The sequence below is a fragment of the Musca domestica genome, unplaced genomic scaffold (genome assembly GCF_030504385.1).
Source record: "Musca domestica strain aabys unplaced genomic scaffold, Musca_domestica.polishedcontigs.V.1.1 1, whole genome shotgun sequence".
In the NCBI taxonomy this organism is placed as follows: domain Eukaryota; kingdom Metazoa; phylum Arthropoda; class Insecta; order Diptera; family Muscidae; genus Musca; species Musca domestica.
Window position 1 is genome coordinate 25,507,501 of NW_026712114.1, and position 15,452 is coordinate 25,522,952.

Consider the following 15,452-nt stretch of genomic DNA (forward strand, 5'->3'; position numbering starts at 1 on the left):
ATATTTTTTGAAGGACTCTGATGACTATAATTTTGGATTTTTTTTTTTTTTTGGAATATTTTTTACGAACCAACATAATCATAAGAATATATTTTGAACGACCAACAGAGCTTCAATTGTGGGTTTATTAAGAGTATTTGAAAAATGAACAAGAGAGTTATAATCGTATTTTTGTTTTTATTATTTTTTTTTTTTTATAAAAATAATAATTGTGTTTTTTTTTTGTGGAAAGATGTGGAATGAAAGCCATAATATGGTCCTTTGAGTACAAATGTTTGAAGGACCATCAAAGCAATAGTGTTATTGTGTCATTTTGTTATTGTAAAAATGTCGATTTTTCAATATATTTTTTTTAAGAATAACTAAAGCCACACTTTGTTTTTTTTATTATTTTCGATGATTAGTTTTTACATTTTTAAGATGTATTCCATTAAGGACTTCTAAAATTTCTAGCGGCCATTTCAGTTTTGTGTTGCATCGCTATATTTTCCTAAAAAAATTCCCCATGGAACATCCCATATGCACGTGAACATAATGTGATTTTGGTTCGCTCAGCTGTGGGTTTTTTTCTGAACGACTGGTAGCAGCAGAGTTCTCAGGTGCTTTTAATTAATTTTTTTTCTGTTCAAGTGTTTAAAAGCGTAAAATGAAATTAAAACTCTGAATGGAAAAATCGACAACAATAGAGAAAAATTGTTGTTTAGAGGTTTTTTCGTCGCGCTCTCTCTTTCTGCAGTCGTCACAATTTATGAACCACTTGTTCCTCTACCTTAAATTAAGAAGTGGTTGTTTGAATTAAGCTCACACTCACGCACATGGCCAAATTGTTCATACATACAACACACACACATTTTATAACGGAAATTACTTACGAGACGGAAAAGACGTTTTTCACAAGTACCTGTAATTTAAAAAAAAAAGAAGAAGGAGAGGAATGAGAAAAAAACGTTTAAAGGTGAAAAGAAATTTAAGTCGTAAATTTTAATAAATATTTAAAATTTTTTATGGAAAATTATTTTAGAGATAAAATGTTTGATTGTGCCACTCAATTGTTGAACCTCTTCGATATAAAAATAAAAAATATTTAACCGTGTTTTTTATTACCAGAAAAGTGTTTTTCACTGGTTTTCACTTAGTCTAATAAATCACAAGTGAAAACTACTCTGTTCGTTAAGCTATAACATTTTGTAGTACTTTTTTAAGCAATTAAAGGCTTTCGATTTTAATGTGTGAGTTTTTTTAACTTTGTATAATTTTTCATGCAATTTTTTTCGGTTTCCTAATTCAATTTATTCTCTTATATTATTCTCCTTTAAATTTCTTAGACCTCACTCCTTTAAAATTTTTCACTTTTATCTCAAAAATATATGCAAATTATTTATTAACAATTTTCTACATGATATTAAGCAAACTTTTTCAACATTAGCATTATGTGCATATTAAATAATTCACATGAAATTTTCAAAAAGTTCTTAAAACAAATTTTGTAATTTTCTTTTCAAGTATTAATAATATCATATGCTAATATCATCATTATTTTTATTTTCTTTCACCCACATCAATGCCAAAAATGAAAATTTTCTTTATTATAAATTAAATAGATTATGTCTGTAGAGATTACATTTCATAAAATTTGTTTTTCGAAAATTTTCAAATGAAATTATTTATTTTTATGGCAAAGTGTAGACACACACACAAGGATTACATTAAAATTCAATTACGAATTGTTTTGTAACAACACACACACGCATTAATGTGGGCTACACAATGTAAAATTGTCGATATGCGGTTGTGTGTGTGTCTAAACACACATACAATTAAATAAATTTACAAAAAAAAAAAAAAAAAAAATCATGAATCAAATAGGCTTCTGGCGTTTGAAGACCTTCAAAGGGGGCTACAAAATACCTAGAAAAGGGATTCTGTGTTAACTAACCTTTAAAGGGATCCCGGTCTATAAAATACCTTTGAAAGAACACTTGTCTAAAAATTGGAAAATATGGCCAAGACCGTTGAAATAAATAAAATCATGATCTTAAAATAAGGGCCATACCAAAACGTGAAATAGAGATAATACAAAATGGCCATAGACAAATATAGAGATCGACAAAATACCAAAATTGGAAAATATAGCCGGAAACGTTAATAATACCTGAATTCGTGGTTTACCCCTTTGTAGGGACTATATCAAAAAGTGGACTGACCAATATTTTAAACCAATGTTTCTAGAAGTAATCCAAAGCCCTTTATTAAAATGCAAAGTTCTACATACAATTTTGGGGGGGAACCTTTGTGTATAGTTAAGGCTGTATATAGGCCTAAAAAACCGAATACTACAAAATCCAATTTTTCACAATACAGACTGACTGCTGGATAGTGAATACATGAGAAAAATTGCAGCAAATACGGAAAGAGTGCTAAATTTTTCGAAAAAATTATAAATTTTATATACCAAAATGGATGAGATTTTCTTAGGATACATATTACGTATACAAGTTTCCTTTGTTCGGAGACTCATAACGAAATTTGATCTAGAATATTTCTTTCTTTGGTACAGTTCCCATAAAATTTAGTATGATGTAAGATTTTGACTCTGAATGAAAACGTCTTCAACTAGCACCAAAGAAGCGGAATCACATAATTTTCAATATTAATATATAAATTTCGAATGTAATTTTCTTTAAAACTGATACACCTACATACAAAGTTTATTCTAAAACTTATAGTGAAATTTTGTGTAGAAAATTTTCTCTTTTGACAATTGATGACTAAAGCGAAGTTTTATGTTACTTTCATTTACCGCAAATAAAGACCAATGAAAATGCGAAAACAAGAAAAAAAATACAGGATGAGATAAAAAAACTGCAACAAAGTTAAACGCCATAATTGTTACATTTTTTTTTTTTAATTTTATTGAATGGAAACAAAAAATATCTGAAATAGCATCAAATTTTAGAATAAATTTAGATTTGTTCGAAGTGGTCACTTTTGCCACGAATTATGGCCTTCAAATGGCCAATGAAACCGTCACACGTTGCCCGAATATTGCTCTGCGGTATTTTGGGCCATTGCCGGCGAAGCGCTTGATTGAGGTGATCGACAATTTGATATTTTTTAGTGCCAACCTTGCTTTCCAAAATACTCAGACACAATAGTCCGGAGATTTTAGTGGTCATTGTGCGCTGGAAATGAAGCGAGGAACCTCATTTTTGTTTGTTTACAAACTGCTGAACAACAAATGTTTTCTCATCAGAGAAAACCAAATTCGCAGTTCACCACTTTCGGCCAAGCGAAGGAACTCTTCAGCTCTTTTGAGTCTATTTTCTCTCTGTTGCGGTGTAAGTTCTTGTACTTTTTGGAATTGCAATGGCTTTACCCAGAGCTCATTTTTCAATATTTGCCGAATGGAATATTGCAGTTTCGTTGCATTGCTGACGTTTCAAACGCCAATACACCTATTTTCTATTTTTGCTCTAATTTCTTAATCTTCTGGACTTTTTTTCTCGGTAGTTATTTTTTGTATTGCCCTCTGTTATTAATAAATTACTACATTGTGTATAATTCTTCCAAAAATAAACCAAATACAAAATGTAAATTTTGTATCACAAATACACATGTATACATAACATACATACATATATTTTTGTTATCTTTGATATCTGTGCATATACATTGCATAAGAAATTACATTTTCATTTTGAAAATCATAATTATGTTCTTATTTGCTGTTATATTGTGTAGGATGGATGTCATGACCCACAAAAGCCAAGCAAGAAGTGCGGATGATGATGACCGACCGACCATATGGACGATACAATATTGAAATATAAGGATTTCTACATTTCCCCCGTAATGTTAGGACATATTTGTTGCAAAATATAATTCTTGGGCAAATGTTCTACTTATTTAACGATAAATTAATTAAGTATAAATAGTAAACAAGAACAAGAGATATGTGAAGATAGCATTCATTCTCAAAATGTAATCAAACTGGAGCATGATATTTCTACAAACAAAAGGTTGGTTGGTCAGGACTTGTGATTCCGGTGAAATTGTCTTTTGCATCCATATGTGTACGATTTCCCAGGATCCCAAATGTTGTGTGGTATTGTATTTATATTTTAATATTTAATATACTTGGGGGATTTCACAAATATATATTTCAGCAAATTATAACCATAATGTGGTTTATGATAACTTTGAGGTTAGGAATCAACGAAAAGAAGATTGTGGCTTCATGGGAGTAGAAATGACAGATTTGATTTTGAAAATTGAAGACAAAAGCTGGGAGATTTTTTAAATTTTGTATGAAAGAGTATTTTGGTTTTAAACCTTAATTTGTAATGTGAATTAACTTCTGACGACTGCCATTATCTATAACATTTTATTTGTGAGCCCATTATGCCTTGCCGAAATATTTACATTTAAGAATCCTAATTATTTTATTTCCCAAATTGTCCCCACATTGTCCATGGACGAGACATGATCTATGAATTAACAAAAATGTTAACTAACATATCTTTATTGTCATTTAGAGATAGAGAAGGAAGAGCTTTATTTAATTCCTTAAAATTTTCCTCATTCGAATTATAATTATTTAGCCACACACATTGTATTTTATTATTATTATTGTGTACAATCAGAAACATGACACCACAAGTGCTGGTCCATTATGTGCGGATCGCTGGCTGGCTGGCTGGTTGTATGTCTGCATTTGAAAAATTTGTACTTTCTCATGAAATATATTTTAATTTGCTTCTCTCATTTGAACTATTGTCCAATGTGAGATTATGTTATTTTTGTGGGTATTCTCTCCCACATTTGTCTCTAATTTGTGTGTGCGTGTGGTCGTCAAAAACAATAACATTCTAATTACATATTTTAATGTCATTTAATAAATATATGTATATACATAGACATGTACACAGGGTGAGATGAAAAAACTGCAACCAAAATTCAGACTACTGCCATTTCTAAGCTTCACGTTCGACAGCTCTTAAAATTATTCCAGTGACAGCTCATTATATTGTTTACAAGCGTACAAAAGCATTTTGGTGAGAATTTTCCAGAAATAAAGTTATTCGTGATGGAATTTAAGGGTGATAGTCTGATTTCTTTATATTTGGCTGGGAAAACCACAAGTAGCTATCGTTAGAGCACTCCAGCATTTAAATGTGAATAAATCTTTTGTGTCTCGTATTATCACTCGTTACCCGTGATACAGGTAGCGTAGTCCGACGTCAAGGAACTGGACGGAAGAAAACAGCAACAACAGCAGAAATGGTTCGAAAAGTAAAGAAGCGACTTGATCGAAACTCGCGTTGCAGTGGCCGCAAAAATGACTCGTGAGCTGAACATATCGCAATATTCCATTCGGCAAATATTGAAAAATGAGCTCGGGGTACAGCCATTGAAATTCCAAAAAGTGCAAGAACTTACACCGCAACAGAAAGAAAATAGACTCAAAAGAGCTAAAGAGTTGCTTCGCTTGGCCGAAAGTGGTGAACTGCCGAATTTGAGTTTCTCCGATGAGAAAACATTCGTTGTCCCGAAAGGAGGTCACCTGAAAATGTGCACCTTCGGTTGCCCACCAGAACTCAAGCGCCGGCCATGGTGATAGTGTGGGCCGCCATAATAGCCGATGATCGTTCTCCGCTCGTATTAATCGACCGTGGCATCAGAATAAATGCCGAATATTATAGCAAAAATATTCTGGGTGTATTAAAGCCTTGGGCAAGCAATTTTGGACGCAGGCCTTGGACATTCCAACAGTACTTAGCACTAAAGGACTCAGCACGCGCCACCCAAGAATGGTTACAAAATGAGGTTCCTTGCTTCATTTCCAGCGCACAATGGCCACCAAAATCTCCGGATACCAATCCGTTGGACTATTGTGTCTGGAGTATTTTGGACAAGGTTGGCACTAAAAAATACTAAAGTGTCGATCACCTCAAGCAAGCGCTTTGCCGGGAATGGACCAAAGTAACGCAGAGCAACATTCGGGAAGCGTGTGACGGTTTCACTGGCCGTTTTAAGGCCATAACTCGTGCCAAAGGAGAACAATTCGAACAAATCTAAATTTATTCTTAAATTTGATGCTTTTGGCATCAGAATAAATGCCGAATATTATCGCGGGAATATTCTGGAGGGTGTATTGAAGTCTTGTGCACGCAAGCATTTTTGCCACAGACCTTGGGCATCCCTACAGCACTCAGCAGCATCGCACTCAGCACGCGCCACCTAAGGATGGTTACAAAATGAGTTTCCTCGTTTCATTTCCAGCGCACAATGACCACCAAAATCTCCGGATACCAATCCGTTGGACTATTGTATCTGGAGTATTTTGGAAAGCAAGGTTCGATCACCTCAAGCAAGCGCTTCGCCGAGAATGGGCCAAAATACCGCAGAGCAACATTCGTGCCAAAGGTTACCAATTACAAATCTAAACTTATTAAAAAATTTGATGCTATTTCCGAAATTTTTGCTTTCGTTCAATAAAATTTAAAAAAAATGTAAAAATTATGGCGTTTGTCTTTGTTTTTTTTTTTTATCTCACCTGCCTAAAGGTTTCCAAGGAATCTTAACACGAACTTGCCACCTCTATTTTGGTGACTATACGATGTAAGCATTCAAACCGCCGATTCACGTGTCTTTCTTTTTATAGTTCTACTTTCATAATCAGTTGGATGCTTCTGGCAATTATTAAAGAAATCGAATTTGTCGGACAGTGTAAAAATTTAAATGGGTTTAAGCCTTTTTTAAATTATTTTTTTACATCCTTCTTTTCCATTCTTCTTTTATCTGCCCTCATTTACCCTCACTTTTGTATTTCGGAAAAGAGCTATTTAAATTTGTCCTCCTCTTCGTCGAATTCACTTCTTATTTTCCATTTTTCCAACTCCCCACCCTAATATTGTGCCGTTGCACATACATACCTATAATTAAATGACATTTTTGCAGTCCATATAATTCCCACATCTATTGTTCGTCGTTTGTGCATTTTCTTTTCACTTGGGAAATTTGACATTTATTATCATATTTACCATACCATAAAATATTTGTCATTTATCTGTATAAACCACAATAAAATAGATGATTTATTATTATTTGTTATTCATTCATATTTGTGTTTTTGACATTTTTCAAATTGCATTTTTGGGGGGGAAATTTCATTGGAAAAATTTAATCGAAATATTTGTGTGTGTGTGTCTCTCTCTAAATTGATTTAAAAGGTGGAAAAACTAGAAAATTTAATTTAAGAAAAAATAATAATAATAATAATTCATACGAAAATTAATTTGTTCTCCATTTAAAAGTAGATTTCGATTGTACGATCCAAAAAACTCAATCTGAAGAAGGTGTAAAAAACGCAAATCATTGCATACTTTTTGGCTCTTATGAAAAAACTCGTTTTATCGACTTTAGTTCTTGAGAAGCCTTAAAAGTGAAGTCGACCATTGGATGGGGGAAAATAAACCCTTCGGAGTCAATTCTCGATTTGGAGATCATGGTCGATAGATCGACTTTCTTTCGAATCAAAAAATATAAAATTGCTCAAACTTTCGACTAAAAGACTAAATAAAAGGTCTACTTGGAATCTTTTTTTCCAAACTGAAGTCGAATTTTAGACTTTTTAAAACAACAGAACAATTTGATTAATCGACCAAATTTACTCGCATGGAAAAATAAAATAAGTTAATCGTTGCATACTTCTTGGCTTAGAGGAGAGTTAAAAGTTGTTCAAAAATTAATGATATGGATACGAAGGTTGTCTCTTGATTATTCGCCTCTTAGATTTCAAAAATCTCGAAGTCGCCTTTGGCTCTGGAAAAATCTACAAGTCCAGATTTTCTCCATACTAAGGCGGAGGGTATAAAAAAAGTTTGTCATTCCGTTTGTAACAGCTCTAAATATACATTTTAGACCCCACAAAGTATATATATATTCTTGATCAGCATAAAATTCTATGTCGATTTAGCGATTTCGGTCCGTCTATCCTTCTGCCCGTCTGTGGAAATCACTCTAGCTTCCGAACGAAGTAGGTTAATAAAATTTTACTTTAATGTGTATTATGTCTGCAGGACTTTTGGTATTGAAAATGGGTTATATAGGTCTATGTTCTGGTGTAGCCCCCATATAATGGTATCTCCTTTTTTCGGTATGTTCGTAATTTAAGCTACATTATTTACCGGAATTGTTTCAAATTTGGTATTTGAAGTTCTTAATGGATGCTACAGCCTAAGACAGAAAATTGTCTGTTGAGGTCCACATCTTCGTATATCCCCCATATAAAGGTTCCTCCCCATATTCGGAATTTTCATGATTTTAGCTACATTATTCACCAGAATTGTTTCAAATTTGGTGTATGAAGTTCGTAATGGATACTACAGCCTCTGACAGAAAACTGTCTGTACAGGTCTACGTCTTGATATAGCCCCCATAAAACGGTAGCTCCCGATATTCGATACTTTGATGATTCTAGCGACGTTATTCACCGGAATTGTTTCAAATTTCATATTTGAAGTTCCTAATGGGTACTGCAGCCTATGACAGAAAATTGTCTGTGTCCACGTCTTCGTATATCGCCCATATAACGTTGCCTCCCGATATTCAGAATTTTGATGATTTTAGCTACATTATTCACCGGAACTGTTTCAAATTTGGTGTTTGAAATTCGTAACGGATACTGCAGCCAATGACAGAAAATTGCAATGGGTTATGACAAAAGTTGCCTATGCAGGTCCACGTCGTCCTCGTAGGGACCCTTTTGAACAGAATTTTTAACGGATTTTATTTATTTATTTTTTTTTTTTTTGAAAACTGCCAAAGTCGTCCCAAATGGTGGGGGGTATTCAAAGATCGGACCGGCCGAACTTACAGCTATTTTTCTTGTCTATTATGGCATCATCATCATTTTTGATCGACTGCCATGTGTTTGCCTTCAAAGACCAAAGGTGGTATTTTCTATGCATTAAATCATCAAGCACATACTGCTTGAAACATTTGTCCTTGTATATCCTTAAAATTCAACTAGTTTTATCTTGTCATTTAATGAGTCAACATCCCTTCCATTCTCCTGACATACAAAATCTTTAAAAGTCATAAAAAATAATATTGCTTTTAAAGTTAAATGATGAACTGTATGAATATATGTACATGCTCCGCAAACATCATCAACTTTATTCACCCTGCCGAGCAAGTTCATTCATTTGAAGCAGTCCCGGCAGCATCATCATCATCTTCACCTATCCATAAAACGAGCATGTGTGAACGGACTTCATTTAACCGTTTGAACATAATCACATTAAATGTGTACACCTTTTTACACTTAAGGATGAACACAAGCACCTGATGTTAAAATAATAATAATAAAAATAACAAAAAAATCATATATGTATATAAAAAATTACACACACACACACTTACACATAGAGAGTTTGAAAAAAAGAAGAACAACTAAACTTAAGGTGAAATTTTTATTTAAACAACACTTGGGCTTACTGGCGATGGGCTATGGGAGCACAATGCACGAATCTGCTGTAAAACACATAAGACACTTAAGCAGACAAACCGGGCACACAGACAGACATTGCCACACAAAGACTATAGATAATGATGCCCTTACACACAGAGCTCTCCCACCTTCTATAACAAACATCAAATTATCTTAAAATATCTGGCCCCGGGAACACCCACCAGACCAGTAAGTAGTAACATAAGAGGGGGAGTTGGGGGGAGGGCGGGTATGGAGTGGGTGTATGCAACAAGACACATATTGTTCTAAACTTAAGAAGCTGAAGAGCAAGCAAAATCACCGCCAGTGATGTTGGCGTCTGAGTTTCCTTATTGTGGTAATCATACAGGCGGAGTTAGTGGCAGCCACAGGGTAGGTGCCAACAATTTGCAAAGTTCGTTAACTTATTTTCAACTGGGAGATAACTGCGCCCGAGATGCGAACCGGAAGCAAGAGGAAAATGCTGCAAAAAAAAAAAAAAAAAAAAAAAAATACCGAAGCTACCTCAATATAATTCATAGTAAGGAAGTTTTTATGCAAGCGACAGGATGTTGTTTTCCTGTTATTGTGAGGGGTGGGAGGGTTCTTTGCTCTCCAACTCTCCCTCTATCTTCCTTCCCACTTCTCTCACTCTCCTTTCTTGTTGCATGTGTAAAACACTAATGTGTGGGTGGGTGGATAAAGATGAACAGGTTGGTGTTGTTTTTCTCCATTTACTTATATGTCATAAGAGGACATAGATATTTTCCAGACCATAACAGGCGTTAATAATCAACAGCTCCATATTTTTTTTTTTTTTGTTTTGCTTCCATGTATGTGTGTAGATACATGGTTGTCTTTGTAAATGAAAATCGTATAGGAAAAACAAGAATTTTTGCAACAACTTTTACATTTAAATTGTTGCCACTTGAGCATAATAAACGTTTTAAACGTGCTAATTAAACTCAACGAAAGAATACTGAGCGAGAGATAGAGTACTAATCAACACACACACGGAGACACAATTTTGTGACATGGAAAAAGTTGCAAAAACATTAGCTAGTTGTGCATGAAAAGCTACTGTGGTGTGCTGCATACTTTTAGGCTGACTGAATATTTTTTGTGATCATATGTTTTATGGAATCAAAAATGTTTAGAAGTAGATAAAACAATTAACTTGGACAATTCGAAACTATCCAGCAACATTTTGAGAACCCAGAATCAGACAGGGGCTAACAATGGGTCATTCCTTCAAAAATTTTCGCAAAATAAAATAACTCTGTACAAAATGCGAGTCGAATAACTTATATCACAAATTTACAAGAAATAGGGCTTATTTTAAAACTGACCTGTAACAATTTTTGTGCCACGTGAGTTTTTACTTATACAAAGTACCTGATGTTGGGAGATTTTCTACCAACAAAGAAACCAAAAAATAAATAAATAAATAAAAAAAATCGGTCCACTCGATCGAAAAATGCGGTCAAAAACCTCACAAAAACAAATATAAAGGGGAATCTATAAACAAGGGCTGTATGAAAAATGTGAACCTACTGGTTACCATTTGCTCGTAGCGTTTGTACACAAAAATAACTCAAAAAAAAAAAAAAAAAACTAATGGCGAGATTATATGGAAAATATGACTAAACCGTAGAACATACTTTACATCGGGTCTTACTCTTGTATAGGGACTATACCAAAAATGAGCCATTTTTGAAATGAACCAATGATTCTTGAAGTTACCCAAGTCCTCTACAAATCTTCAAAGCTTAATATTAAATGTTGAGAAGTATACTTCAAAAAATTCGGTTACCTTTGTGTACGTTCGAGGCTACATAACAGTCTTAAAGAAATTCGGAGTAAGAACCCGAAACTCTTTTGGGGTTTCGATCTTCAAACCGAGCAATATCAAATCCGCTTAGAATTTCCCACGAAAAAAACTAGCTATTGGACAGCAAAATTAATAGAAAATTTGCAGCGAATTCGAAAAAAAACGTGCCAAATTTGTCGAAAATAAACAAGGTTTTTATGAACGAAAATACAAGGTGAGATTAAAAAACTGCAAAAAAGTCTAACGCCATAATTTTTACATTTTTTTTTTAATTTTATTGAATGAAAGCAAGAAATGTCGGAAATAGCATCAAATTTTAGAATAAGTTTAGATTTGTTCGAATTGGTCACCTTTGGCACGAATTATGGCCTTCAAACGGCCAGTGAAGCCGTCACACGCTGCTTGAGTGTTGCTCCGCGGTATTTTGGCTCATTTCAGGCGAAGCGCTTGCTTGAGGTGATCGACACCTTGGTATTTTTTAGTGCCAACCTTGCTTTTCAAAATACTCCAGACACAATAGTCCAACGGATTGGTATCCGGAGGTTTTGGTGGCCATTGTGCGCTGGAAGTGAAGCGAGCAATCTCATTTTGTAACCATTTTTGGGTGGCGCGTGCTGAGTGCGATGGTGCTGAGTCCTGTTGGAATGTCCCAGGTCTGCGGCCAATATGTTTGTGTGCCCAAGGCTTTAATACACCCTCCAGAATATTTTCGAGATAATATTCGGTATTTTTTCTGATGCCACGGTCGATTAATACGAGCGAAGAGCGACCATCGGTAGTTGTGGCGGCCCACATCATCACCATGGCTTGAGTTCTGGTAGCCTAGCGAAGTTGCACATTTTCAGCTGACCTCTTTGGCAAGTAAACAAGATCATTTTGTTTGTTAACAAACTGCTGGACAACGAAAGTTTTCTCATCTTTCGGCCAAGCGAAGCAACTCTAGCTTTTTTGAGTCTATTTTCTTTCCGTTGCGGTGTAAGTTCTTGCACTTTTTGGAATTTTAATGGCTTTACCCCGAGCTCACTTTTTTAATATTTGCCGAATGGAATATTGCGACATGTTCAACCCACGAGCCATTTTTCGGCCACTGCGACGCGGGTTTCGATGAAGTCGCTTCTTTAATTTTTGAGCCATTTCTGCTGATGTTGCTGTTTTCTTCCGTCCACTTCCTTGACGTCGGGCTACGCTACCAGCATCACGGTAACGAGCGAAGGTACGAGACACAAAAGATTAATTCACATTTAAATTCTGGAGCACTCTAACTATAGCCACTTGTTGTTTTCCAGCCAAGTATAAAAAAATCACACTATCACGCTTAAATTCCAACACGAATAACTTTTTTCCTGGAAAATTCTCACCAATATACTTTTGGACGCTTGTAAACAATATAATGAGCTGTCACTAGAATAGTTTTAACAGCTGTCGGACGAGTTTCTTAGAAATTACAGCAGTATGAAGTTGGTTGCAGTTTTTTTTATGGTAGATATTAGGTTTACACATTTCTTTGGTTCAGGGACTTATTTTCAAATTTGATCTCGAATATTTCATCCTTCAATACTCTTCCCACAAAATTTAGTATTAAGGGATATTGATTTAAACGTGTTACATTTGTGGAATATATTTTCTAGCCATACGATTCCTTTGAAAGTGAGTTTTTAACCATATTTTGGTAAAAGGGCCCAAAGAGACCCCTTTGGTATCTCGCTAGAATGTTAACATGTCCAAATATAGCCAAAATAATTCTCGTATTTGTATCTGTACTTTTGCCAAAAATGTGAGGATTTCAAGGAATCCTAATCCTAGAATTTTCCAAAAATGTAACCTTCGTCTTCATGAAGAGTCGACTTTTAGACTTTACAATTTACGAATTTATTAAAAACTTGACTTTTTCTTTTGCCGATTTTTACCACTGAGCTAATTATCGATTTTGATTTTACCCTTTCTCATATTAAGTATCGCCAACATCGATTTTTCTACTCGAATTCTTGCACTTACTTCCTCCAATGAAAAATCGACTTAACGATTTTTCCACTAACAAAGTCGATTTTTATTTTAAGACTGTTTAATATCAAAAGTCGATTAATCGAAAAGCGACTTATCCATCCCTACAGCTGTCATATACATTTCTAATTTCGAACAGCCTAAAACTATGCAGTAGTATCGAATCATAATCCCAGTTTTTATTGCCTTCATTTTTTCAGTTTATTACCTCTTTTTCTACCACTGTCCTTAGTGCATACAACGATTATAACATTCATGTATATTTTCCTACATATTTGTGACTGCTTTTAGAATTTCAACAAGAAGAAGTAGAAGATGCTCTATGTAGTCAAGTAGCTTCTTTGCCTAATTAGTTTCCTAAAAGTTTTCCAGCACACAAAGCAGGAGTATACAACAATTTATAAAATTTCCATTTTTTTCCTTCTTCGTTTGAAAACAAAAATTTTACAGTTAGTTGCCAAGTATTATGAAAACTTCGACATACCAACAGCATAGATATGAAACAGTGCTGGAGAACATACGCAAAAAAAATCTTCTCCTTTCAAAGGAGAAACACTTTAAAAATTGTAGAAAATTATACCCAAAAGTATTTTTATTTGCATTATAGTCTGCATTCTTGGGAATGTACATACACACAAACTTGTGTAGTACACACTTATGTCGAAGAATGGGAGAGAGAGGGGGGAAAGAGTGTTAACTTTAAAAACCAAGAATTGCTACGAAGAGTTTTTGGGCTGAGCTGCCACCCCCCACAAAAACCCACAAACTTTCAAGTGTCTAAGCCCTTGAGACAAGATTTGCCATTAGTCGGTTGTGCAAAATACGAATGCACACACACACATACACACACGAGATAAAGAAACTACTTGAAAATATTTGCCAAGAAACAAACAAACAGAACAGATGTGCCAATGTGTAAATAGATTTTGGGTTTTCAAACAAATTAAAATTTTCCCAACTCCAACATTTGTAAAGTTCATTGAACGCCGCCCAGAAGTAGGCTTTATTATTTGGTTATTGTCTTTAAGAGGTTATTAGATTTTGAATGAAATAATTGTCTTTGAATGTTATTAAATCGTTAATGGAAAACAATTTGTGTCGTTTCATACTGGAATTATTATTAATGGAAGCCTGAGAGTACACGTCGCAGAAATTAAGCCGTCTAAGTACATTAGTTCTGTGTGTGTGTGGGTGTGTGCGTAGAACATTTGTAAGCCGCCCAAGATTATTTATAATTTTCTTAATTGCTGTAGCCTGGCAGAATGTTTACATTTTAAGCAGGCGTGTTACACAATTAAATAGAGGCTATACATTAGGGATTAATTCGTTTCTGACAAAGAGCTTGGAGGAGTCTTATTTACAGCTGGGGAAATTATTTAGGGAAAATTGTGTACTTGTTCAAAAAAAAAAAAAAAAAAAAAATGCCAAATGATAGTATACACATAATTTTAGAGTCCTATTTTAAGCAACTTTTCTACAAGTTATGTTAAGAATTTTTATAACATTTTTTTAAGGCGCTCCACACAATTTTTATCTGAAAGAAAATGTTTTATAGTACAACATATAAAGGGTGAGATAAAAAAACTGCAACCAACTTCAGACTGCTGACATTTCTAAGGAGCTGTTAAAATTCTTCCAGTGACAGCTCATTATATTGTTTACAAGGGTACAAAAGCACTTTGGTAAGAATTTTCCAAAAACAAAGTTATTCGTGATACAATTCAAGCGTGATAGTGTGATTTCTTTATATTTGACTGGAAAACCACAAGTGGCTATCGTTAGAGCACTCCAGCATTTGAATGTGAATAAATCTTTTGTGTCTCGTACCATCGCCCGTTACAGTGATACTGGTTGCGTAGCCCGACGTCAAGGAAGTGGACGGAGGAAAAAAACAGTAACATCAGCAGAAATGGTTCGAAAAGTAAAGAAGCGACTTAATCGAAACCCACGTCGCAGTGGACGAAAAGTGGCTCGTGAGTTGAACATATCGCAATTGTCCATTCGACAAATATTAAAAAAATGAGTTCGGGGTAAAGCCATTGAAATTCCAAAAAGTGCGAGAACTTGCACCGCAACAGAAAGAAAATAGGCTCAACAGAGGTAAAGAGTTGCTTCGCTTGGCCGAAA

The 15,452-nt window shown here is 34.5% G+C and overlaps 2 protein-coding genes across 5 annotated transcripts in view; one reads left to right on the plus strand and one right to left on the minus strand.

Moving 5' to 3' along the window:
• Positions 1–15,452, plus strand: part of LOC101896481 (cation-independent mannose-6-phosphate receptor) — a 208,480-nt gene that overhangs the window by 183,843 nt on the left and 9,185 nt on the right. The gene's annotated exons all lie outside the window — the stretch shown is intronic.
• Positions 1–15,452, minus strand: part of LOC101891253 (protein toll) — a 311,410-nt gene that overhangs the window by 21,997 nt on the left and 273,961 nt on the right. The window contains exon 6 of one of the 4 annotated variants that reach the window (XM_059121116.1): positions 873–901. The exons of the other annotated variants lie outside the window; for them this stretch is intronic. The gene's annotated coding sequence lies outside the window, so the exon portion shown is untranslated. The remainder of the gene's footprint in view (positions 1–872; positions 902–15,452) is intronic. 4 annotated transcript variants of the gene reach the window in all.